This window comes from Camelus bactrianus, chromosome 6 (genome assembly GCF_048773025.1).
Source record: "Camelus bactrianus isolate YW-2024 breed Bactrian camel chromosome 6, ASM4877302v1, whole genome shotgun sequence".
Classification (NCBI taxonomy): domain Eukaryota; kingdom Metazoa; phylum Chordata; class Mammalia; order Artiodactyla; family Camelidae; genus Camelus; species Camelus bactrianus.
In genome coordinates, this window is record NC_133544.1 from 29,696,807 (window position 1) to 29,723,598 (window position 26,792).

The following is a 26,792-nucleotide window of genomic DNA, read 5'->3' on the forward strand; positions in this document are numbered from 1 at the left end:
TTGCTGAAGAACGAAGACACAAATGAAGGCAAGTTCACATCGTTGGGTCTCAAAGGGACCCCGCCCTCGGCTGCGTGGGCAGCAATGCTCAGCTGCCCCAGACTGAATGACGGGCCAGCTCCTTGGTCAGGACCGGTCTCCCTCTGAACACTTCACCCCTCCCGTCTGCTCCACTCCCCGACCCCTGGTCTCCCTGAGTGTTCCTGTCTTTGGGTCAGGAAGCCTATTTATCTTGTCCCGGGACTCTCCTTGAAGGAAAAACAGCTTCTAGGCTGAGGGCTGCTGGGAAGACTGCCCCCTAGAAACAAGAGATGTCTTCCTCTCTGTAGTCTTGTTTCCCTTCTGGAAATTCTCACAGTCGCCATATCTACTGGTCAAGGTTATTAGAACCATGCATCAACAATTATCAAACACTGCCTACAGATGGGGGAAAAACACATAGCATTTAATTCTTCCATCTCTCTCTCTCATGTGAGAGCTACATGGCCATGTGGGTTCATGCAAATATATTTATAAAAGTGTGGACATACACACCGTTGTGCTGGAGTGGCAGAATTTACTGTTAGAGAACCGTTTTTCTCATACAATTTTATTTATCCACCCACCAAAAATTACACAGGATACAAGTAGTAGCACCCCACAGTTTATTTTTTCAGACTGCCACCAACAGACACGCCAACCTCTCCTTTTTTGCTCAACCTACACACCTTTTAGCAGTGGTATTGTGATTTTTTTTTGACTCTGTTTAGTCCTTTTCCCGCTAGGCCTGCAAAATTGGAATGTTTTCGGAGGCAGCCCATTGCATTCTAAAAAATATATTTTAACTGTCTCTTTTTACCCAAACTTTTTCAAGGTGCTAATTAAAAGCGTTTATGGTAATTGTGCAAAGCCAAAGCCTTTAGCCATCTGCTTGCAGGCCCTCCTCCTCTGCTCCATCCCACATTCGAATCCCAGCACACTCCCACCACACCCCAACTTCACAGTGGCTCCGTCTGCCCTGGCCCACACTGGAGGCTCCATTGTCCTAACACAAAGTAGGGAGGCACTGGCCTTCCAGAAGAACACATCCGTGAAGCCTAGAGGTAAGGTTCCGCTAGGTACCGCTTAGCTCTAGGCAGACAGTTTCCTCATCTGCAAAAGCTCAAGTCAGCCAATCAAGACACACTTATAGAGCACCATTTATGTACAAGGCATGATGAATGATACTCAACCATCAGAAATGTGGCCCTTCCCCCTCAAAAGAAGCTCATGATCTAGAAGAGAAGAAAGGCTTTGCACTGAAATAGACACCTAGTAATTCTGGGCCACACATGCTGAAAGCCAACAGGAGGTGAAGACAGCAAGGGAGCTGGATACACGTGGTGGGGCTGGGGAAGGAAATCTGAAGGGGAAGTTGGAATAGGAAATAATCAGTCAATCAGTCTGGTCAAAATACAGTGAGAAGAGGTACATTAAGACCAGACTGTCAAAGTCCTTTGAGTGAAACCATGACTCGTTGCAGTCCTTGCCAGCTGCCACCTGGGTTGATGTGAGATCTCTAAGGGACTGTAGGGAGCTGGCTGCAGCTATTCAGGCACGAATCAAAAGAAGGACATTATTATTACTTTCTGCCTTGTTATATTTACTTATTTAATATAGTGACTACTATATGCTAAGCCTTATTTTAAAGGATTTATTAAATATCAATTCAGTGAACACTCACAGCAATGCCATGAAGTCAGAATCATTATTTTGTCCTTTCTTCAGTTAAGGAAACAAACATACAGAGTCTAAGAGACTTGCTCAGTCTGTACCTCTGCCGTCTCTCTTGCTTCCCAAGGAAAAGCAGATGGCGGACCAAAGGCTTCTGTTTGCTGAGCCGCGCAGAGAGGCAAATCAAATAGCAAGGACAGAGACGAATCAGGAATGTCTTCCCAGAGCTTCTTTTGAAATCCTCTAAGACTATCACTTACTGAGTTGTTCCTGAAAGCCCCCATGGCACCAGAATTCCATCACCCAAAAGGAGAGAAATGAAATGTCTGCAAGTTTACCAACTGTATCAGCTGACTAAGTGACATCTGAATTGGGGTGGGGGGAGCTTACGAAAGAACAGAGGAATGTGAGGAGGGAGGATGGAGGAGGGAGGATGGAGGAGGAAGGGGTGGCGGGGGTCATCCTTAGTCTCCATGGAGAAGAGAACAGGGTATTTTTCTCAGATGCAGAGGGCTAAGGATGAAGACTAACCTTACACCCCTCACCTCTGCTGTTTTCCTAGTGTTCCATTTTTTGTTTTAAGTTTCCTTTGAGAATTAGATGGACTTAGTTTTTAAAACTGGGAGGAGTTAGTGGTGAAAGGAAATGAGACGAGGAGAAATCTAGCACAGTGGGGAAAGGAGACAGGTGAAGAGAGGGCAGAGGGAAAGAAGAGAGGAGGCCTGTTACACTACCCCAGGGGGAAAGAAGGATGAGAGACAGTCTGAGAGTCAGAGGAGAAAGTCTGGGACAGCTTTTCACCAGAAAGAATCAGTGCTGGAGCGTGACCCTGTGAAAGAAATTCTTCCAGGCCCTGGGGTCCATAACCCGCAGTTTGAGGAATGCTATCGGGTCGGCCCCACCCACAGAGATACTTTACACGTAACAACTGCACCAGATGATGGGAACCGAATGGCTAACTTCATGGACTTTCCCAGCTGGAACAAGTAAAACTTTTTCCTTGATGAGCTCAAAATGCTGACCAATCATTTCATATAAGGAGTTAACCAGGAAAAGCATATGTTGGTTCAAAAAGAAAATGGTGTCGGGCAGTATAGTTTTGCTATTTCTTTACCAAGAGGAGAGCGGGGAGGAGCGAGCGGCTGGGGAACAGAGGCCTCTGCCTTTGGCAGGAGAGCTGGCTGAGCATGACAGCACTCCGCAGAGCTTAGACAAATGGCCGTTTAGGAACCATCATGTGATTCCTATGTAAGCTCGTCTTGGAGCTGTTAGCTATTTACAGTCTAACGCTTGAAAGTCTCTTCAGATTCTTTAAAGATACTAAAATGATGACACATTTTAAAATGTTGTAATAAAGTTCCTGGGCTTTTTTCCCCCCGCCATTGGTTTAATCATTTTCATGGAAAATAGGAAGCATCCAAAGTAACATGTTCCAGTGCCCACGTGTCTGCGTCTTTCCCACTGCTGCCCGACACACATGGACAAAGAGTATTTAGGGCCAATTCCAGCTAGTTAGGAACAAGGAGAGAAAGGGATGATTTTCCAACATCAAGTCAAGCTGGGGACTAGGGAGGGAAGGATGGGGATCTAAGGGTACCACGTGTGGTAGCACAGTGGTTAAGCAAAGGGTTTTAGAGTCAGACTGTCCTGAATGCTAACCCCAGCTCTGCCTTTCAGTGGCACGTTATTTCCATCTCTTTGGGCCTTCGTTCCCTCATTTGTAAAATGGAGCTAACAGTACCCATCTCATAGGGCTGGTAGGAGGCAAGATAGACTCACACAGGTAGATAGTGGTAATGTAGGTAAAGCAGTGGCACCTACGGGATCTTAGTAATTGATAGCTGTTATTATTCTCAGACGCATGTCTAGTTGGACCCCACTTCACTAGGCCTAGTAGGAATTTTACAGAAGCCAAAAAAGTCAAGAAAGCCCAGAGCTGCCCTCAGAAGGGCAAGCACTCTGGATTTAAAAGGGAGCTCCAGTCCTGATTTGATCACCTGGGCTAAAGCCAGAACAAAGAAGCCACCCAGGTGGCCTACAAAGTATGACTCCGAGCTAGAGCAGACCTAGGAGGGCCACCCCCAAATGAAATGGGTCCTCAGAGTTAGCTACACAAAGATAAAGCAATGAGAAAGGATTCCCTTCACCTTTGTATCACTGACCTGATTCTATTTTTCAGTTTTATCTCATATATTGTTCTGTTTGGGTTCAAAACAGATAGCACCTTTCAGCTAACCATAAAAGCTCCCAGTCACCTTGGGGGCATTTTTATTGCAGAAGTGAAGTAGAGTTGCCAGCTCTAGCAAATAAAAATACGGGATGCCCAGTTAAATTTAGATTTCTGATAAACAATGAATTTGTTTGGTCTAAGTACATCCCAGTACAATATTTGGAATGTACTTACACTAAAAAATTATTTGTTGTTTATCTAAACTGTGAATTTAACTGGACATCCTGCGGTTTATCTGGCAACTCTAAACAGTGGCCAAGAATTTGCCCTTTTATTAACCTGAAGACTGGCAAAGCAAAGTTACCTCCCATCCATAATTAGTACTGCATTGGAAAATACCAAAAAAAAAAAAAAAAAAAAAAAAAAGAGAAGAAGAAGAAGAAAAACCCCAAAACCAAAACCTAAAAACCCCAGAGTTTCAAGGGCTGTTACTTCTCAGCAAATACAGTACTAAATTTACAGACTTTTTAAAATATCATTTCCCCACCCAGGGATTTTTTTTTTTTAAAAAAAGCATCACAATCTAGAGGAAAAAAAAAAAAAACAATGAGAGAGGACTTCCCCTGTGATGATATGCGAATAATTATTGGTCAACTGACGTTTAAGACATGACACTTGTAAGAGTGCTGACCTCTTGCTTTTCAGCTTTTCTAGAAAGAGTGGCCAATAGGGTAAGTTATGTCCTTCCAAAAATCTCTCTTCTCTATTTTTCATGAAAAAACCATACACATACAGAAATTATATTTCCCCAAATGAAGCATTTTCTTTGGCAGGTTCAATGCCACAAAATACTATGAAATTAGCCTCTGGGGCCCAAAGGGCACTGCCTAACAGCGCTGGCCATTGTCTTCAGCTACAGCTGCAGCCTGGCTGTTCACACTGACCCCCGAGAGAGGTCGGCCATGTCGCGAACAAGGCCACACAGTAGGTGGACCATCCATGCAAACAAACAAATACAAAACTCCCTCTTCCTTGGTTATATCAAAGCCAACTGAGTTCTTTCCTTCCTGATTGAAAGCCAACAATATTCCTCACTTTGCAAAATATCCCCAAACAACCTTAGGTTCAAGGTCCTTAGCAACTTAAATTTAGAAAGAGGTTTACCCTGTGGAGCCCTGGGAATTTTAAGCAAATAATACCATTCTTCCTCATTTTTTTTCTTCATGTTTTCTTCTCAGACCTCCAATCTACTTACTAAGTCTGCTCAGGTATAGCAGTTACTCCTGCAAAGGTTAGGAGCCAATGTTTCCAGGAGTTGTTTTTTTAATCTTCTTGAAAGTACTGCATGAACCTCCTGGGCCAGGGTGCAAGAGGGCCTATGGCCAGGTGGCACGGGACAAACACATGGAACTGGCCTGTGCTCACCAACCCGGCACCAAAATGTACCAGTCAAGAAGTATTTCCTAAATCTTAGGGACCACTGGTGAAAATCCACTGGTGCTTTGATGGTGGCCCAGTAGGTGGTGACCACGTGATGAATCGTGAAAGAAGAAACCGAAGAAGAAAATAAATTATCATATCCTCTTGGCATAAAGCTTATATAAGAGACAGAGTGAAATGAACTGCTGCTTTCTCTAGGAAGCCCGCCTTGAAGTAGTCAAGGGAAGTCACAGCCTCTAATTCACCTGATTTCCCTGTTTCTCACATAGATATATAGAGATAGTTCAAACTGTATGACATACGTATCAGTCCATGTTGGACTGCTCCCTGTACACTGAACATCCTAAGCTCGTGGGCCCCTGAGCCATTGCTAGCATCTTTCTTCCGGACTGCTTCCCATCTCTCACCCATGCCTGCTGAAATTCCATCTACTGGTCAAAATTCAGGTTTGGGTCCTTCTGAGCTTTCAAAGTAGCATTTAGGCTACTTCTTTTAGGAAGGCTTCCCTGAAATGGTCTCTCTTTTGCCTCTAAGTTCCTAGTGTGTTCTGTTCTTCCCACTTCTATGCAGTCATTACCATCTGATTGGAAGTAGTGATGGACTTGTTTCTCCCACCAGTTAAAATGCCACCTGAAGGCAGGGACCAGGTCTCACCCAGCCTTGTTCCAGTGGAGCAGAGGGCAGGTACTCAATCTATGTCGGCAGGATTGATGCAATTGTTAACCATGTCTTTGATATCTTAGTAACATCTTCTCTAGAAAATCTCTGCCGATGACCTTTCTGATACTGCACAGCACTCTTCTCTATCACAGAACTCATGACCTTATATTGAAATTATCTGTTTACATATGAACCACTGGACTGCCAGTTCTTAAGGTAGGGAACTTGTTTCACTCATCTGTGAGTCTGCAGTGCCTAACACAATACCTGAAGATAAGGGGGCTTTCAAAGTAGTCTTTAGGTAAATAAATATTTAATGAGATGTTCAAAGTGGATTATAAGCTCTTGGTGGGGGGTACACACATTCACATCCTCTGCACCTTCTCTTTATAATCAAGAAAGATTAATTGATGTTGACATGTGAGGTAGGTTCTATAGCAAACAGTTTCTCGGTTCTTTCAAGTCGGTCATACCATCTGATGACCAAAAATATGGAAACCCTTTCTAAATATAAATACTAATCTCAAGGCTTCATGTACTTTGAGAAACTTGAGACTTAGTTGTCTCAAATGACTTCCTGGATGGCCCTCTTCCTTAGCCCAAGATAGCTTCAACAATTTATTTTTGTACTTCAGCATGACCTGCATTCCAATTATGATCATTATTTGGTATTTTCAAAATAAGTCCAACTGAAGTTCTAAACCTGGACTGTGGTGATGGTGATATAATTCTCTAAATTCACTAAAAAACACTAAATTGTATACTTACGATGGGTAGATTTATGGTATGTAAATTATGCCTCAATAAATCCGTGAAGAAAATGAACTTAGACTATGCCACAAGAGGGAAAACATCTTCTTTTTCCTTTTGACTTCCAGGGTCTACCATGGTAACAGATAGCGTGGCTGTTCCTTGTTAGCCAGGAGGTGCATCCACGCTGGCAGGGGAGCTCAGGCAGGTCACCAAGTGTAAACAGCTCTGTAGAGGTCACCACAAAGGCGCTGTTGTTCTATCTCACAGCCGAGAAGGAAAGGAGAGTCGCCATGGAATATCTACTCTCTCTTGCATCCCTAATTAGAAACATGTGGACGAGGGCCCACCCACGGGTCAACTCAGCCAGAAAGGCCCTGTTTCTTCTGCCTAATGTTGCGTGTTGGCTGAAGTAAGACCTCTCCCTGGGCCTGCCATGGGAATGGTTTCAAATTATAGCAGTATCTCCAAAAGGCCACCATCAAAGCACCAATGGATTTTCACTAGAGGCACCCTGTGATTTGAAAAACACTTCCTTGACCAGCACATAATGAGTGCCAGGTTGGTAAACTGGAACCAGTTCCATTTATTTGTCCAGTTCCACCTGGCCATAAGCCTGTTGCACCCTGGCCTAGATCAAACACTGCTCAGACCCCCTCAGGTAGGCGAAATGAAGCTCTTAACAAAATTTAAAAGTTCTGGGCAGCAACTTGGCAAACACAGATCACATGGATGTCTGCATTCTTTCTTGTAATCCATCTAAGTTGAACTTAATACTCTGGTTCTTTCCATTTTACAGATGGAGAATATAGCACCAGTACCCAAACTGTCTCAGTGAAGTACCAAGAAGATGAATGAGGGAATACATAAACTCTGTTTGTTAATGTCCTAAAGAAAATGGCAGATTCGTCTAAGACATTATTTATTGTAATCCTACCCAAAGAGAAATGTTGCTGTTCTCATTCAGAAAAGCCCCAGTGAACATTCACTTTTCTTCAAACTCTGAGAGGCAGTGACTTGTGTTAGTAGAAGAAAGTCACTAAAGTTTTACTGTGGGTCGAAAGAGCTACAGATGCTGGCAGACCTAATTATTGAAACACTCAAATGGTCTCTTTTTTAAACATAGGGAGCAATACATGGAAAGACTGCTGTGCTGGCCCATCGTGGTGCCTTTTGCAAAGATCAGATCATCCAAGAGGCCCGCTCTGACCTGACCAAAGACTGTATGTAATCTCCTATGTGGAAGAAAGCTATAGTTCTTAGATTAATCACCCAGCCACAGATCTGCCACCAAGCTGCTCCAAGTCTCTCTTCCTAATCGGGTATAAAATGGTATTTTCTTCAAACCATGTGGTAGAACCAGCTTATGCCAGGGAATATGCATTCCTTCTCCACTCATTACAGATACACGCAAGGTCAGTGGGTCATTCATATACAATGGGAGCCACGGTCAGCCTGCAGTCCATTGTTTCTTCTAAATTTGCCAGACAGAGGACTAGGGACTGACAGTGGGTGATTCTTGGAAAGAAACTGCGAAAACTAGAGGGAGTTAATTTTACATGCGAAGAGTTATCTTTTTAGTTGAGATGTTAACACATAAAGTAAGACAAAGACTGAAAAACCTGATGGAACCCACACCATTCGCTGGCGATTTACAGAAAACCAGTGGGGTTCTAGCACCTGGATTATAGTGGCAATGGGCAGGGAGAAGGAGTCATATTTAGAACCCATGACTCCAGTTACACTGGTCACATGCTGTACAGGAAAGTGACCACTACTGCCTGTTCAGGGACCAGAGGACCAAAACTTGGACTCACTGGATAATCCTGAATGAATTTCTGACCCTCCCTGTGTCTCTGCTGCCTCAACTATTAACACACAAGTAAATATACCTGCCCGCTTTGGTGTGAAATGAGCCTGCATCACCTTTTTGGCTCCATAATCAAGATGTGTCTTGTTAATGTTACACTGCTCTGTAGAATCAAGTGTGTGGAAGCTTTGGGCTTCCAATATATGAATGGATGCCAGTAACAAAATGATCAGCAGCCAAATGTGAAATTAGATTCTCTGAAAAGAGGCAGGCATTTTAGGTCTGTCTTTCAAGAAGCTGCAGCCATACCCAACTATCAGGGTCTAAATGGAAGTGACTTAACATTCTTTGGCAGCATTTTCTTTGGCTGGCCAATGCCTCGTTGGCCGAGAGAGGTCTGCACAGGGTGAGGGATCTGAATGAGGGCACAGGGGTCAGAGGGTGGGGAGGAATAGAGAGGACACAACAGAGTAGGAGGAAGCTGGGCCGTGGAACTGGCCTTTGGTCAAATGCTTATTCTTCTCTAGGAAGAATGATTATAAGGAACTTGCTGTCAGCACTCTTGGACTAATCTCTCCAGACACTTCTCTGAAGAGGGAAGGACTCTGATCAAACTCTCCCCAAATCAGCAGTTAAGGAGGTGGAAGGAGGAATTTTAAAAGCTGGTGATGTACACGGAATCCTTAGTCGGAAGCTCAATCCACTCGTCTGGCACACAGCATTTGCTAGATTCTAATCTCTGGCTGCCAGGCCTGGAGAGGCTACAGCGATCAGAGGCCACAGGGGTCTTTATGCTCCTCACTCTTTGATTTCAAAACAGCCAAGGGGAGAAGGAGAAAACCAGTGTCTAGGAATCCTGGTACTGAACAATCCTAGCTATTGTCACACCGTTCCGTATGCTTTCTATCAGTGAAACCGTTTACATCACTCCAGACCTAGCCCTGGCCCCTACAATCTTGCTGACTGTCACACAGCCTACGATGGTCCCAGGGACACTGCAGGCCAGAAGTGAAGGATGCCTTTGTTTTCATCTCTATGATAGGATGGCACGGAGTCCTGAGTGCCAAGGTACCAAGATAAGAAGGGTGCTCAAAATGCCCAGATGGCTAGAGAATGAAAGCCCAGAGAACAGAGCCAAGTTTGCACAGCAGACAAGGGCCACTGTGGCCAGGGCTGGAAGTGGGGTCCTCGTAGTCCACAGGCAGCAGCGGAACTAAAGGGAAGTCAACCCCCGACTCAGCTGGTGGGAGTTGGGCAGCTTCCCAGCTGGAAGGGGCTCTCAAACACATCCCTGTGAGCTACCCATGAAAGACAGAGATGCCTTAAAAACAGTAGACAAAAGGAGCTGCTAATCAAGAGGAACTTTAGACGTAAGAACAGGACTCAGTCTCCCTTCCAGAAAGATGCACGTCCGGGCCAAGGCCCAAGAGCTTGACATGCAGCTGCTGTCCTCCTTTCTGGGGCCCAAATTTGGAGGCACTGAAAGGAGAAGAGATTCACAAAGGAGGCAGATGGGGAGGCCCCCACAAACACGCAGTGCAGTTTCCATACAGAATATTAGAATTCACCAGATATAAGCAATCACAATGATAATCGGCTGCTTGGAACTGAAGTACTGTTTTGCTTAAGAAATCAGCAAACCCCACAAAACTCATAGCTTCTCCTTTCCCTCTCAACTTTGAAAGTTATAGCCATTTGGTGGTTGATGAAGACACAGCGCTGGAAATCTTGGAACCACCCCAGGTCCTGACTCCTCAAGACACCCCAAGCAAGGGCTTTTTCTGTGGTTGGTAAAACAAAGGTATTTTGCAGAGATAGCCCAAATGGCCTTAATTCTTCTCTTCCAACCTTCGTGCCTATCATCAGGCTATTCTGTTAACAGTGGCTACTTCCTCCATTTCTTTCCTAATATTTTCAGCACTATCCAAATTGTTTTTAGCAAGGAGGGGATAGATGTAGCTCAGGGGTGGAGCACATGCGTAGCATACACAAGGTCCTGGTTCAGACCCCAGTACCTCCATTAAAAAACAAATAAGACAAAACAAAACAAAACCAAAATAAGACCTGAAGGAGAAATATAGGCTTGGAAACTGATCTGAACGAATTGCTTTTAGCAATATTTCATCTTCCACTAATTCTTCAGGTAGAAAGGCTATCACTTCACCAGGTGAATCAAACAAACAAGACAGTGGAAAAGAGAAACAGTAAAAAGTTTGATAATGATGCCAGGAAAACCCATAAACTGTGGAAAGGAACTGCTAACAAGCCATTCTAGTTTAATTGGGCTTTGAGAATTATTTTTCTAGAGTTGGGATTTTTGCTTTTCCTGAAAATCCAGCTGCATGGTTCAGGGAAAAGAAGGGTGTACCTGATGCCCCAGCCACCAGACAACAGGTTTAAGACTGAAGGATCTGCACCATCTGTGGAGACTGATCCTTCCTACCAGCCTTGCCTTGACAGCTGGTTGAGGCAGAGGCAGAGCAAGAGTCTTCTCCCGCTGGACGTTCATCTGCAACATGTTTTAAACTGGAAGACAGCAGGGAAGCAGAGCAATGGATTAGTTCTATATTCTGCTTTAAACTTGCAGGGATACAAAGCAACTCAGAGGCTTCAGGGAACTGGATTTTGCTCCTCCCACTTATTTAGGTAGCATCAGTGCAGACTAAGCACATCAGTCCTCATAATCAGAAACGACTGCTCTGTTTACAACTCACCCTTGGGTACAACACCTTTCAACAGCTCTTTTTTGTTTTTTAAACACCACAGTTCTCTTCCATGATGCTACTATTCTATATCTTTGTGGATGAACAGCACTTAGTTATTACTCCCACTAATGGACAAAATAATATTTATTTGATTTATGCAACATGAGTGGAAGTAACAGAACTAAGTTTCGGTAGGTTGACTAGCTGGATTATAATGTTTGGGTCAATATCCAGTTACTTTCTTTTTTCATCCTGCCATCCCTCCAGATGACATCAACATCTATGTGTAGAGTCTTTTAAACAGCACTGGTGCTATTTTAAGTACAGTAACGAGGGGTGGGGGGTGGAGGGAAGATGATCTGGAGCTGAGATAGCAGAAGAACTGCAATAGGAACAGGATACCCTTTGAAAAGAGAATGCAAGCTCTTCATATGAGCAAGAATTCAGGATGTCCTAGGTCATGGCTGGTGGCATTGTCATTTATCACTGGCTGCAGAACAGTGACCAGATTTCCTGGAAATAAAAAAAGGCTTTTTTTTTCCCCTGAATTTTCTCTTGACGTAAACCATTATCTATTTGCAAGAGATGAGGAAAAAAAGGCATACACATATGTTAGAGCCTCCAGCCTTTCAAACTGTCATTGCCTGCTTCCCAAATGGCCAATTTATTGTCTCATTTAAAAAAAAATTTGCCATTATTTGCTCTTTAGAAAACAACTGTGCATGGGTAGTCTGTTAAAATTGATTCTGTTGGATGTCTTTCTTTTTTTCTGAGATTACACGCTCAGCTGTGTTAACAAAGGAGACATGGCACCAGCACTCAACTCCGCACCCTTCCACTGACACGAACCTCCAGGAGAGAATGAGTCTCATCCATGCAAAGATGAAGTATACAGGGCTGGAAAAGTGGGGGTCGAGGAGGTAAGAAAGGCCACTCCCTAAACTAGTTTGTCTCCAGTTCACTGTCTGATGAGGGACAGGGGCTCCCTGTTGGGAGAACAACATGGCCGCAAGCGTCTCCTCAGAGGAGACTGCGTCATGACAAGAGTGGCTTAGGAGAGTCTGTGAGGGAGGAAGTGAAATGGCTCACAGTGGGGTTAGGTGAAAAAAAACAAGAGAAAAGAGTGGAACCTGGTTCAAATAAGCAAGGCTGTCCACCACTCTGAAGAGTTTATTTTTGTTTCAGACAAACTAGCTTCCCTCAGAGAGAAAGGTGATCTGCTTTTTCGAAAGACTGCTCTCTCCCCTCACATTCAGCCTGACTGGTCCCTCCTCCAGTACTCAGACCTACCTCAGTCCCGACAACAGCGTGGCGGTCTCCCCCAGCATTGCTGGGGTTCTACCTGTCATGTAGTTTTTGAGCTTTGTGGCTTCATAAAAAGGACAAGAACAGAGGATGAAAAAGTAGAACAGTTAAAAATTCATCAAGTCATAAAAGGAAATCAGGTTTGGGTGCCTGAGGGGGAAATAGCCCACAACGTTTTAACATAATCCTTTCTGTCCTAGAATGAACAGGGTACCTGATCTTACTTGTATCCAATGGAAGTTGCCAGAGGAAGAATTGTACGCAGGAGAGGTGTGGACATCCTCCTGAGGCTTTCCCAGTCTCCCCAGGAGCCATCTATGAGGCAAGTAGCTGATTCAAAACTAATTTATTTTTATGGTTTTGAATTATAGAAAACAGGAATATAAATGAAAGAATATCCATGCCTGACAATGGCTCCAAACTAACATGAAATACAGCAGAATCCAATAACACCTTGCAAAAAACCTTACATATTCATTGAATTATGCTTCCCCATGATAGTCAAGTTGATTGACATACATAATCCTGGTGTAGCTAAAAATACTCCTTATACAATGTCATCACATTCTATTAAAATTCTCTAAGCACCACGGCTAGAATAACTATTTTCTGTGATCATCTATTTCCTTCCACTGGAGGAACTAACTCTGTTAGTGTCTAATACAGTGGCTCTGGTCACCCCCCTCACCACGTCTCCAGCAGAGATCCTGACTCCACAATTTGCTTTCAATACGGCATTGAAAGATACCTCTTTAGCAGGCTTCAATAAAAGTGATTCCTATCTTTATTAATATTGTTGCTGTTGTTGTTAGGAAAATATTGTGGAATGTTCCAAGTGCAGACTGAGAACTCCACACCCCTAGCATGCAGTGGCCTCAGGCAGCAAATCTCCAGGCCCCTTTATCCACCCTCTGATTTTCATCTCCAAACATAATAAAAGTTAAATCTAGCAGGGACTGTTTGGCTTTATGATCTTGGAAGATACACGGTTGCTTAATACCCAGCTGTATTCATCTTTTGCTCTTCACCTCTCTCTGCTTTGCTGGGATTCTCCTCTCTCTGCTTGAAAACAAATGCTCTTTACCCTCGGGCCTGCCACTGTCTGCTCCGCAGCCCCGAGTCGTGACGCTGGTGATGAGTGGTGACCTCTCTGTGGCTCATTTCACTGCCAGTACCAGTGCCCATTACTTGGTTTCTACTTTTAATGCCTGGAAAGTGGGCAGCGGACACCACGTTTGATGAGGCTGCTCTGCCTCAAATACTTCCCCATCAGGCAAATGAAACAGGGCTGCCTTTCTTGGTGGAGAACGAGCCGTCTTTTATGTTAATGAAGGGTCTTGCTGTAAGAATAGCTTTCCCAGTCCTTTAGCTGGACCGTTCACTAAACAACCTGTCAACATTTCTAAGAACTAAATATGGAACACCAGTCATCAAGTGGCACAGGAACATCATAAAACAGAGACGTTGCATCCAAGAAATGTTCACAGGCCTGACAGTGAAGTGAGTGGCACTGGGATGTAGCAGCAAGAATTTTTCCCTCGCTTCTACGTGTGCCTTCCGTCTCAGTGCTGTCTCTGAGCTGAGATCAGTGGCAGCTTTTCCAACAGAAAGTGCATTTGGTTCCAATTCACTTTCATAACAACAGAGATCGCCCCTTAGCAAGACGGAGAACACGAAGCTGCATTGTGCAGGCTGAGGATGACGTGCTTGGGTGGCAGGAAGCAGAGCAGCCTTTTCTCCGTAGAAGAAAGCGCCTGTGGGTAGCAAACCTCATTCCCAAACAGCTTTTTTTTTTTTTTTTTTTTGCCCCTTTATGATAGCAAAAGAAAAATCAAAGAATCATCTCAAATCGCAGAACTGGAAGGGACCTCAAAAAATCATCATCTAACTCAGCCTCCTCTAGAAGGTTTTGTTCCTTCAGTAATTATCTAAACCCCAAGGCATTGGGATTTAATCAGGTCTAAGGGCACAGCAAAGTATTTTATAAATTATTTGTGTAAGCACCTTGGAGGGCCTTTTATTATCTTAAATAATGAGAAAATGAATGAGATTCTTTAAGATGTGGCGGCTTTTAGGATTTCAGAGGTTGTTGAGTGGATAAGGAAGGAACAGAATCCAAGCTGTGTTTTTTTGGCAAAAGAAAATACCTGTGCTACTGGTTCGTGTCTCCGACAACCAGAAACTCATTCTCCATCACTGCAGTTATGAGTAACACCCTGCCACTTACATCCTCTTGTCTCTCACTGACAGTGAGGGTGGCATATTGGATAAGCCAATACAATGGAAGAATTCTGATGCACAGGAAGTCCTAATATAGGGTCCTTCAGGGGAAAAAAAAAAAACCCTCCCAAATGGTGAATTATGTAATTCTACCCCTGTATTATTCAGCAAATGGAAGGGGGAAAAGATACCATCCACTGTATGTTCCTCGAGAACCTCCAATCAAGGGCCCTAGCCATTTAAAAACATTTTTCCTGGCTTCAGACTGGCTATAAATAAATTTAATAAGGACAAAAAAAAAAAAATCACCGCATCATTTACAGTCCTCGCTCAGCTCCAGCTGACAAAAATCCAGTCCAGATGTTGGTTGTGCAAGAACAACAGCAAGAGGGTGAACTTCAGTCCCAACTACGAGAGTCCCCGAAGGAGGGCATGTGTTTGAAGAGAACGGGGCTGCAAGGTTGGCAGGGAGGGTGTGGACAAACCTGGCTTGATACTGATTGAACAGAAACACGGTAATTAATTTATTTTGTGTGCAAGAAGTCCAGTTTATTAGCCTTTCCCCTGTCTCATCACCCCTTTCAAAGCCACAGGGGCTTGGCTGGTGAAGCCTGAAATGGTTGTTTCATAACCTTCGCTTTTAAATTAAACAAATGACCTCAGATTTTGGAGCCGTTGTGGACTCAGGGGAAAGTATGCCATTAAAAGTGTGCCAGAAACAGATTTAATTGGTACAAGTCCCAAAAAGTGCTCAAAAGAGCACAGGCTTCCCGCATATAGATTTCAGGGAAATTACTCCAAGGCCGCACAGCTTTGTCAGAATTTGAGATGTGAAACAAGGCAGCTGAAAGACTCCGTATCAAAAGGGTGGATTCAATTCAGGAGATATTAATCTGATTACTTAAGCAAGGCCATGAATCGGATACGCTCCATTGTGCGCTCTTGTTCAACCTGGACAGCTGGAGGAGCCAATAGCTTCCTTTTCCCCTGACATATAATTAAGTTTTAAGAGACGATCAAGTTACAGATACAAAGTTTTAAGAAATATTTCATTCAGGAGTGGCATTTACAGTGCTCGCCTGTTGCAAGAGACATTGTTCCCTCTACTTCCTTGAGCCACGCTGGAGAGCGTGTGGATCAGGGCCTAGGGGCTGGTGTTTGTGTTTCAGGCTACAATAAACGCCCTCTGTGCACCTGCCTGGAGGAAAAACCAGTCCAGCCGCCTCCCAAGACAAAAGGGCCCTGTATTAAGCGCTGAAAACCCAGACGTGAACTGACCCTGGCAAATTCCAGCTAGGAAAAAAAAAATCAATATTTTCGTCCACTCCACAAGAAGCTGTCACGTAGGTTTCTGGATTTCCTTTCTCATCCCCACTGAGTCTGAACAACGGTGACCTGTCAACAGAAGTCACCTCCTTTCTCATGAGCCTCCTCACTTTTCTAGATTCTTTCCTGCTGGCAAAATCCATGGCCTGGCACACTGCTGTCTGTCCTCCAGTGATCAACATACACTCTGCTGCTCCTGCTCTGCCAGGACCCTCCCTCTGGAATCTTCTTGGGGTCTTTGAGGACATGCAAGTGCATCCTCCCAAAGAGAGAACATTACTGACTTAGGTGTTTTTAAAGATTTCCTGAATACACAGTTCACGTAAACTCCAGGGACACTTAATGGCAATATCAGTAGGGCAAAAGATCAAGATTACAGATCTTCCATGCCCATCGTGGTTTCTGATGCCAGCTGGTCCAAGGCCACACTGGGTCCTACAAACCCATTTTGGATGCCTTCTCCTGGGAGAGCCACTGGGCTCGGGCTTGTTCTAATTCACGCCTGGAATCAATCATGCTAGTCTCAGCTGACCTGGGCATTCTCATGAAGAGAAGTGATTTCTCACAAAATTTGAAACCCAATCAGATGAGGCACAGGCAGCTTCACCCCAGGTCACACATGAATAAACTAAGATGGGCAAAGGGAATACCTCAATTGAGAGTGCAGGCTGGTTACAAAACCAGGAAAGGGCCCATGAATTGTCACCTCCCATTTCTCTAAGCCAACCCTGAGAAGAGGGCAAAATTAACTTAAGTCACGATTTTTGTAATTATTTGAAACTGCCATAGATAGTAAGGCTTTGTCTACAAACCATTTTTAATATATTTGGTGATAAAGAGCTAAACTTTAAAGGGTTAACAGTTCTCTTAAGGTTGTTTCCACAGCTTCTCCAAACTCTAGCCCCAAGGGGCAGGAAAACCAGATGATCAGCACAGGAAAGCCAGGTCCCCTAACATGACCATTCCAGCAGGATGTGCTTAATTGTTTATGTCTGGAGAGAACATAGGAACCAAGTGCAGTTTATCTGATCTGGTGCTCATTAAACAGCTGGCCGGGAGAAGAGCCACCCACCACAGGTGCTAAGCTGCACTGAGCTGCCTTGGCCAGCCCAGCAAGCGCTCAGTGAGACGTGGGGCTGGTAAACAGTCTGCCACTTTGTGAGAGGGCCTAACCCAGTGATGGAGGTTGGCTGTTGGCTGATACGCAGGGCCCTCCTGAATCTGTGATTCAGCTCAGATTGATCAGGGAGTCCGTCTTCTTTATGCCCTGATATGTTAAGACAGTGGCCCAAGCCACCACAAGATCATGACCATCTCCCCTTTCCTTGAGTGCCTCTGACATTAAAAATCTGTCTCCCTGAACCTGGCAATTCCCTAGGTGCTGGGCTGCAGTGTGACTTTAACTGTTTCGTACATCGGTCGCACATTCTGGCCTTTCCTATCTTTTCTTGTGCTATCTACCGTAGTACAACACACATGGCCAGTTTAGATGTAAAGTTCAGCTCATTGCAGCATGTAGGAATTCTAGGGTTCCAACCAGGTAAGGCTGTCAAAATTAGAATTAGCCTTTATGTTCTAGAGGGCAGAGGCCAGGCCTGATACTGTTCTTGTTAACCAAACAGTTCATATCATAGACACTCCATCCTTGGATGAATGCACGACTGAAAGACTGGACTGATGCTCAAGATGTGGGTTCAGTCTCACTCTTCTTGGGACAGTGAAGAGCCCTGGCATGAGAGTATGGTGTACTGCGTGAGAGCATGGACCTTCTAGGTTACAATGCCAACTAGTTAGGGGATCATCAGCAAGTTATGTAAATGCTCTGTGCTTCTGTTTCTTTGTTTGTAAAATGGGAGTAATAACTGAATCCACAAAAATGCTAAGATTTTTCATGCTTAGTACAGTATCTGACACAGAACAGACACTCAATAGTAGTAAATCACTAGCAAAAGGAGTATAAAACATGCATTTATTTCCACAGTGCCATTTAGCACTTTAAATCATGTGCCATTTTCTCTCACCAGCTAGCAAAGAAGCACAACTAGCCACTTCTAGCAACAAGGCATCCTGACAAATGAGGGCTTGTGTGATGGTACCCAGAAGATAACACAAGAAAGGTATCTCTTCCAGGTCGAAGAAATCTACACCAGACCTGGCCACCCAACCCAGACTTAAGAATAGTTAAAGCACATAACGTTCCCATTGCCTTAAGAAACCTAAGGCTAGCCCCACCCAAAAGTTCTCTCATTTCATCTTCATCTTCTCGAACCTGTAAATTGCTGCCTGAGAAGTCTCTTTGAACCACAAAATGACCCTGTTGCTTCCCTGTTTTGATGGCTCCCCATTGCCCTCAGGAAAGAATTCAAACTGACTAGGGTCAGAATAAGACCTTCCACCATCTGGCCCCTGCCTGTCTCTACAGACCAACCTCTCACCACTCCCTACCATGCCAGCCGTAATCACCTCCCGCAGGCCTCCCACGGCACGTGACCTCTTGTCCATTACATGGGCTTTTCCCTCGGCCAGGAGGACCTTCCCCTCTTCTTTCTCCTCTTGGGAACTGCTACTGATCCTTCAAGACCCAGCTCAAGGGTCTCCTCACTGGAAAGCCTTCCTAGAGGACTCCCACCCCCAAACGGGGACTCCTCCGCGCTTCCCCAGCAAAAGCCGGACCCGAGAGCCAGCACAGCACACACTCGTGCATCACGATTCCCCAGCCACCAGGGGCTGCGGCTTCTGTCTCTGTATCCCCACCATCTGCCTAGCCCAGGGCCCAGTGGAGAGGAGGCACCGAATAGATATCCTTATTGTAACTCAGTCTCTACGCTTGTGTGAAGATGAGAGATCTCTCTTTCCAAAGCAGGGCCCCCAGAGGGCTCCTGTTCTTGCCTCCCCCACACTGTTCCCGCACTGCCTGGGGCTACTTGTCGGCCCAGGCAGCGCAGGCACGTGGTTAAAGCCAGCTGCACTTGGTAGGAATTTTGGAGCATATGTGATATATTGGTGAGAAAAACCCCAATGGCAGTTTCATGCCTCTTTTAGGGGAGTCTAGGTCAAAAGCTTCAAATAGTTCTTTGACTGTCCCTCTTGTAGCTGGAGGTGCCTTGTTCATTCATCAAATTCTCATGGAGGAACGACTATCACCAGGCACCATTCCAGGTTCTGGAAATGCAGCACAGAATAGAAGAGACAAGCTCTCCTCAGGGAACTTACGTTCTAATGACCTTAAGACGGGCTTTTCTTACTGACTGGGGCTATCACATCAAAGTGCAAGCTATTTCCCTTCGTTCCAGTTTGGTCCCTGAAGGAGCGAGAAGATTCTTCCTGGCTGGGCTCTGGCAGCCACTTATTCACTGATGTTGATTTCCTGAGCTCTGCCTTTAAAGATTTCAATGATTTGTTCTCTCTCTAGAGCTCTCCTAGGGGCATGTTCTCTCTGTCACTCAACTCAGAAGCAATTTATTTTGGTCCTTTTCTAGTGTCTATTATTTCTATATAATAATCTATACATTATAGTTAAAAACAAAACGAAGTTTGTCTCCTTAATCCCTGGCCCACTGGAGCATCATCCATCCTCTACAGCTGAAGGTGACACTCCTGGGACTCTCAGAATCTTATAGCTGCTTTTATGGGTCTGTTAGATAGAACCCTGGTTAAGAAAAATCAACCTCAGAATCTAAAAAGACCTCAAAGTCTTCTATTAAAACACAGGAACACCTCTCCAACATACACACACATACTTGCATTTGATCCATAAAGCTCAGACCCTCTCCTGAAGGTATGGAGCAATTTTGTAAATTTATACATATTGTAAATTTTGGAAAGGATGTAACTTACAGACACAGAATTCTCTGCTGCTGCACACTTGAGTTATCCAGCTGCCGTCTTGGTTTATCCTGCCTGAAGCAGAGGTAAATGATGGCTGACCACAGGACACAGTCTGTACTCACGTGCCTGCCATATGTCCCCAGAGAGGAGGTGACTTACACACAGGTAAGCTTAGGCCTCATATCTCATCAGATAATAATTATGTAGAGGAGGTAGTGACTTCTGAATAAACAGATGTGACCTCTCTCTCCCCTGAAAGAAACTCTAGGGCTGACCATGGGCATGAAGAAAATTAGATCAAAGAAGAGCCAGATGGTTATCTGGAACTGGAAAGAAAATGTTGTCAAATGTTTAAAAAGAAAAACAGTACCATTGCCTTAAAGGCATGAACTAGCAATAGGTAAGTAATACCAAAAATTTGATCTAGAAGAGGATTCTGAGAACGGATGGGGCTGAAGGGATCAACAGAAATGCCCAGACCTCTGTGCTTATAAGCAAACTTACAAAAAAAAAATCTGCTCAGTTGGACACAGTTGTTTAACTAGATGTTAGGCTGGGGGACTCACTCCAGAGGTACTCCCTTCTGAAGGAATCTGCCCTTCATATATAACCCCTTATAAGGGGAAAATGTCCCTTACCCATGCACCATACTGAAAGGATAGGTGTACTGGCCAGGTTCTTTACCACACGACTTGCTGGCCATGGCTGACTGGACCAAAAGACAATCCAGCCACAGAATTACCAGGTATGAAAAGGGAAATTGGGCCGATCAGCTCGTAAGGTGAAGACTCAGTGCTGTGGAAAGCTGAGGCAGATATGAGAAAAATAAAGAGAATGACCTCAGTTTCAACCTTTCCAATTTCCATGTAATCTGGCTGTCCTGTACTTCCTGTTTGCACACAGCCATGAAAATGCCAACTGGAACCTTACAGAAGAACTTAGGAGATAAAAATGTAAGTTCTGGAGCCAGACTCCCTCGGTTAGAATCCAGTCTCTGCCAGTAATTGTGCTTTCTAGGACTCAGTTCCTTCATCTATAAACTGGGATAGTGATTACAGTCTCCCTCACAGGGTGATTGTGAGGATTAAATGTGATAATGGATGTACAAAGCCAGGCACACAATATACGGCCCATGAATGTTAGCTACAGTATTAATAGCCCTGACTTTTTTAAAAGCAAACTTGAGTGGCTTAGTTTCTTCCTATAAAAGAGCCCTAACGCAGTCTAGTAAATACTCTCTCCTAGACCTGTGACAAAGCCTGCAGAAAACACCACTGGGGAGGCATGTGGCTACCATGAGTCCTGATGGTATCCCTTCTGCATGCCTGTATCTTCTCTTAGGAGACTGTCTCTTTGAGAGCTTGGATGGAGATGCATTCATCTTGGTATTCCTGTGCCTAACACAGATAAGAGCCTCAATGGATAAAGAGTGATTCTCAAAATATGGTCCCTAGAACAGCAGTATTAACAATTCCTGAGAATTGGTTAGAAATGCAAATTCTCGCCTCCCCCCGCCCCCACAAAGACTGGCTGAAACTCTGAGTGGGAGCTCAGCGATGTGTGCATTAATAACCCTCCAGGTGATTCTGATGCTAAAGTCTGAGAGCCACTGGAACGAAGGTTCTACTGGGGAAACACTACCACTCCACATCCTTGACCGAAGACCAGCCCTACTCTACCTGGAGAAATCATTCATTTTTGAGCATGTGGCTTAAGAAGGGATGGACATGGAACATGGATGCACATAAGGGAGGAAGGAGAAGTGTTCTTAGCCAGTCAAATAAGTCTCATCAATCACGTTGATCAAGTTAAAAACAAACAGACTATCCTCACATTCTTGCCAATGGACTATCGTCACATTCTTCTCACAGAAGCTTCAGGAAAAATCACAATCTCCCCAACATCGCATGCCAGATGTCCACGATCCACACTGCCTACTTCTCACTTCTCATCCCTTGCATTCTCCTACCTGCCCTCTGCATCCCCAGTCGCAAGGAATGATCAGCAGTTCTTCAAATGACCTTGCGCTTGCCACCGTAACTTTGGTAATGATCTACCCTCTATCTTGAACATCATTCTTCCGTCTCTGTATCCTTAGCATGAAGTATAGTTCCTAGTGCATAACGGGTGTCCCGTTTCCCTTAGTATCTGATGAGTTCATTATCTCCTTACCTCCAATCTCCCTATCCCTAAGCCATCTTACACATCTCTTCTTGATAGTCTCCAGAGTATATAGTTATGATCATTTTATCATAAAACCTAAATTCAGCCTGGCATTCAAACTCTGGCCCCAACCTACTTCTAAATTTATTGCACATGACCTCCTACATTTACCCTCAGTCCCAGGCAAATGGGGCTCCTCTGTCCCCTTCCCAACATACCCTACACTTCCCTACAACACAGATCCTGGTGCCCTCCAGAAACTAAAGGACACAGGAGTGATTGAGAGTCCCTTCCCTTGAGAATATTACATGAAACCAAAGGAGGCAGACCATAAACTCATAAATAAACTGACAAGGTCAGGTAGGGATAAGGGCAATGAAGAAAAGTGAAGGATGAGAAGGATGGGATGGGAGTAGCAGTTTCACCTTAGATAGAGAGGTAAAGGAAGACCTCTCTGAGAAGATGACACTTGAGTGAGACTGAAGGTAGTGAGGAAACAGGCCAAGGGAGGATCTGGACAAGCTCTCCAGGCAATGGAAGCCCAGAGTCTGAGGATAAAGACAGTGGGCTGTGGGGCTAGAACAGGTTTTGAGAGGGGGAGAATGAAGGGAGATAAGGGCAGACAAGGCCTATTTTGAACTTAATGCCTTAGCTCACAGCGTTTCCTGATCTTTCCTCTGCCTGTTGAAATCCTAACCATCCCTCGAGGCCCATCGCTTACATCTTCCTTCCTGGACCCTTCAGAGTCCCTCTCTGCTGAAAGAGATGTTTCCATCCCCTAAACCCTGGAGCCTGTGGTGCCTACCATTCTTGTCTAAAACACTGCCCACATTCTACTGAATGCAGTTCTCCTTTAGAATTATTCTCAAACTACACTGTCAATATCTTGAGGGCAGGGCCATATCTTGCGTGTTTCTGGATTTCCTGTGACATTAATGTAGTGCATACAGGAGGGGTTCTACAACTCATGAAATCATCAGGTCAGAAGGCACTTAAAGGTCTCTTCATCTAGCCAAAAAGGTTTTGTTTTTTTTTCTTGGAGGAACCAGAGCTCTAAAACTATGCTAATATATGCAGGAGTGCAGCTAATGCACAGGAGATACAGCTTAATCCAACTAGTATTTACTGAGTGGCTTATCAGAAAAACAAAGAAAAGCAAAGCCCCTGGAGAGATCCGAAGCTAGGTTACAGCTCAGCTGGACTTTCCTTGGGCCAGACCACCTTGCCAGACCTGGTTACGATTCTCCCCAAATCCTAGTCAGCATCCCCAGTGAATTCTGAAAGTTTTCTCGTGCCACATGACAACACAAACTAAGTTATCCCCTGGTACCACTCCTAGAAACCAGCATTCTTTTCTTCTTTATGATCGCTGACCAGGACGCCTCTCATCTTTGCTGCAGAATTCTCTTCGATGATGGTAAACAAGGCTCTCCTCTCAGAGAATCCTTCTGATTGGAAGCGCTCCGGGATCACATCCCCTCTTGGCATCCCGTTCTCTGGGCTTTTGGCCCCGTCATCTCTGTGGCTGAAGAAATTGGCAAAACTGCCTTTGGTGTTCTCGTCCCTTCTGCCTTCATGACCCTGAGACGTGAACAGGAACATGTGTAGATCTGGGAAATGAGCCAGCATATCCTAAATAGTGCTGAGGTCTGAGGGTGAGAGAAAAAGGCTTTCAAAACATCTAGCCCAGCTCCCCCACGAGCCACCTCAAAGACTGCTTCCCAAAGAAAGCTTCTGGCTCTCACCTAATTTGATCTTAATGCACCTCATGCTTCAAATGTGTCTCTTTTTGGCAAACTCTCACTGGCAAAACAGAGCTCCCGACAAGGAGGGCTTCCTGGTGGCTGACTTCACTGTTGTTCCCTTTCCCTTCTGATCTCTCAGCTGTGCTTCTATTGCCCCCTGGCCTCCCTGCTGAAAGTCCTCAGCAAGTTCCTCTCCCTTGTGAGCCTGAAGGCTTTTCTGATGTCTGTTGGCTGTGCCTGGCCCTTCTCAACTTTAGAAGCCCCTACCTCACATAGTATTTAGGCTTTCTTTAGCTAAATGCCACAGGGTTTGGGGAGGGAGGGTATTCTGAATGTCTCATCCTTTGCTATAAATTAGGCCTTTCATGGTATCTGAACAAGTTGCTGGAAGGGCTCTGGATTCTTGAATACTAGGGGGAGTAGAGCACGGGTAGGTGCGTGTCCCCTTGTGAAAAGAAGCATGTGAAGTTGTGTGTGTTGATACATGTCTGTGGCTTGGGAATCAAAACTGAAAGGTCACCAGGACACAGATTTGTTTATCCCCAACTCCCTCTTAAGAGGCAGCAGTGTGCAAATCTGGGATTTCAGGGGAGGGGCTCTGACTTCTGTTCCTGGCATCGCCACCTCTCACTCACTGTGTGGCCTTTGGGCAACTCCCTTCTCGCCTTCACGCTTCAGTTGCTTGAGATGGATTAAATGATTCATCCTATTAAGACATTTTAAAATACTATGGAAATGCTAATGTTAACAGTGTTGATCATTGTTGTTAATATTAACCTTGCAGTCATGTGGTGACACTTCTTGTTTTCAAAGCACTAATTATAAGCACCCTGCACCCATGCCCCTGAGAGGTGAATTTTTGCAGCTGCCCCACCCATACGCACTGGTACGCAGTCCTACCCAAACCAATGAACATTTAGTCTAGGGTTGGGCTGTGGAGGGCCTTGGAGCCAAAGTGTGGACAGAATTCTGCTAACTTGACCAATCCCCCAAAGTTTGTGGTTAATGGATTACAAATTTGGGTAATGCTGGACAATAAATTATAACTACAATAATAAAGTTGAAAGTACACACAATTGAAGCAGAAAGACCCATGTTTTTTACTGCAAATGAAAGAAACCATTGATCATAGCAACTGTCTGAGATTAGCAGGGAGCCACATTTTCAAACATCCTGCAGTAAATCCAGAGCAGATCCAGCTGGAAAGCAAGAGTGGAAATAAAACTTGAAAATTCATACCATGCTTTGAAGTCTGCCCTCTTCACAACCATGAGTCCCTGATTCGTCCCCACCATTCTGAGCTGTTTCTGCTGGCTGAATTTATTTTAAAAGAGACACAAGCCACGCACTTGCGTATAATCTTTCAAATGGACTCCAGCTTTTTGCAAGGATGGTTTGTTAGGAAATATGAAACCCAAAATATTTTCTTTTACACATGAAATCAGCCATCAGTTCAACCAGAATAGAAAAGTTTCCAATACTAAAACAAGAAACCGTTCTTGGTTCTAGTAAATACAACTTTTTCTCTTGTGTTCTTCCCATGACCCATCCAGGCACTTTTCATTTTTAGTTTTTAAGGCTATTTTCCACCAAAAACTATTGATACAGATAAGAGGATCCTAAAATGAGCAGTGTCCCTGCACTTAAGTAACTGCTATCCCAATAAATCATCAGAGGAAAGAAAGCCAATGGCTGAGGTTGAGCAGAGCTTCAGTCTTGCTCAGGGCCTACTGTCACCATATGTCATCCTCACCTATCAACTGTGCCGGGGTGGACAGGGGCTCAGCCAGACCTTCTGCTCAAATCCCAGGTGACTTCCGAATAGGGTATGGTGTCTGAGGCCAGCTGGACTGTTAGACCCTTCTCTACTGATCATCAGGGGCAAAGAGATGTTCTCTATGACCAAGATCCAATCATCCTTAGTGTCTTCAATGACCACCAGGAAGAACTGCCAAGGGCACCTAAGAAACACGTCTGTGGCCACAGAACAGCCACAATAACCTAGTGAGTAATCAGTCCCTGAACTCCATAACCTGTCAACAGAACAAAAAACTGCAGCAGAAAATACTTTGACTCTAAGTGCCTGGTCGAGAACAATGTAGATCATCAAGTCCAAAGTCCTGATTACTGCCCTCGGGTTCACAATATAACTCTGGTCAATTTGCATTAAGTCTCGACCGTTCCATTCTCCCACCAGAATGAATAATGTTTGTGAAAGGCAGGCTGAAAATGGACAAGCATACTGCACCTATGAGGAGTTATTTTAACTAAATAGGACAAATTCAACGTGCCCTCTTGTTCCTGCTCCAGGCACAAAGCTGTGGGGCAGGAGAACGGCAGGAGAGTTCTTTGGGGTCCATGACTCCCTTCTTTGGCTCTCCCACCTGGCGGCTGGATAATTCACCAGCGGAATGAATCCTCAAAGGGAATCAAACCATGGACCCGAGCAGTGAACGTGGGTCTACACGATCCAAGCAACAACCCAGCCATAGATTTAATAAGGGAAAAAAGCCCCTGCAACACAAAAACAAAGAGCACTCAACTTTACAAACACTGGGAGGGCAACAGCTGGTCAGCCGAGATGAAAGGAGCGTGAGAGAACACCTCCCCAGCTCCCGACACCCCCTCCCGCGGAGAGGTCCCTGCAGCCCGCCCGGCTTGCTTCTACAGCCCTGTGCAGATGACCTTGTTCCAGCTAAGACAGGAGCTCTTTTGATCTCAGCAGGGGGATGCTCTGGGCCTGCAGCTGGCAGATATTAATAGTACAGGATCCGCTGGGGTGGAAGAGATCTCTCAGTTGGGCCAGGTCACTTGTAGTCCCTGTTCTGCGTCAGAGAAGAAGGGACTTCGTTTCCCTGACTCAGCCCCTGCTGGGGACTTCTCTCAGGTCACCGCAGATCACTTGATCACGGGCTGCTCTCAGGAGCTTGTTCTCACCCCGCAGCTGTTTCCAAGGGAGCACTGGTTAAGCAGTGCCC

At 44.9% G+C, this 26,792-nt stretch overlaps 1 protein-coding gene and 1 long non-coding RNA gene across 14 annotated transcripts in view; one reads left to right on the forward strand and one right to left on the reverse strand.

Moving 5' to 3' along the window:
- The window catches only part of RAD51B (RAD51 paralog B), a 696,422-nt gene that overhangs the window by 306,099 nt on the left and 363,531 nt on the right, over positions 1–26,792 (reverse strand). The gene's annotated exons all lie outside the window — the stretch shown is intronic.
- LOC141577906 (uncharacterized) lies at positions 10,096–12,831 on the forward strand. Its single transcript, XR_012507486.1, has 3 exons — positions 10,096–10,323; positions 12,002–12,147; positions 12,733–12,831. It is a non-coding gene; the product is annotated as an uncharacterized LOC141577906 (long non-coding RNA).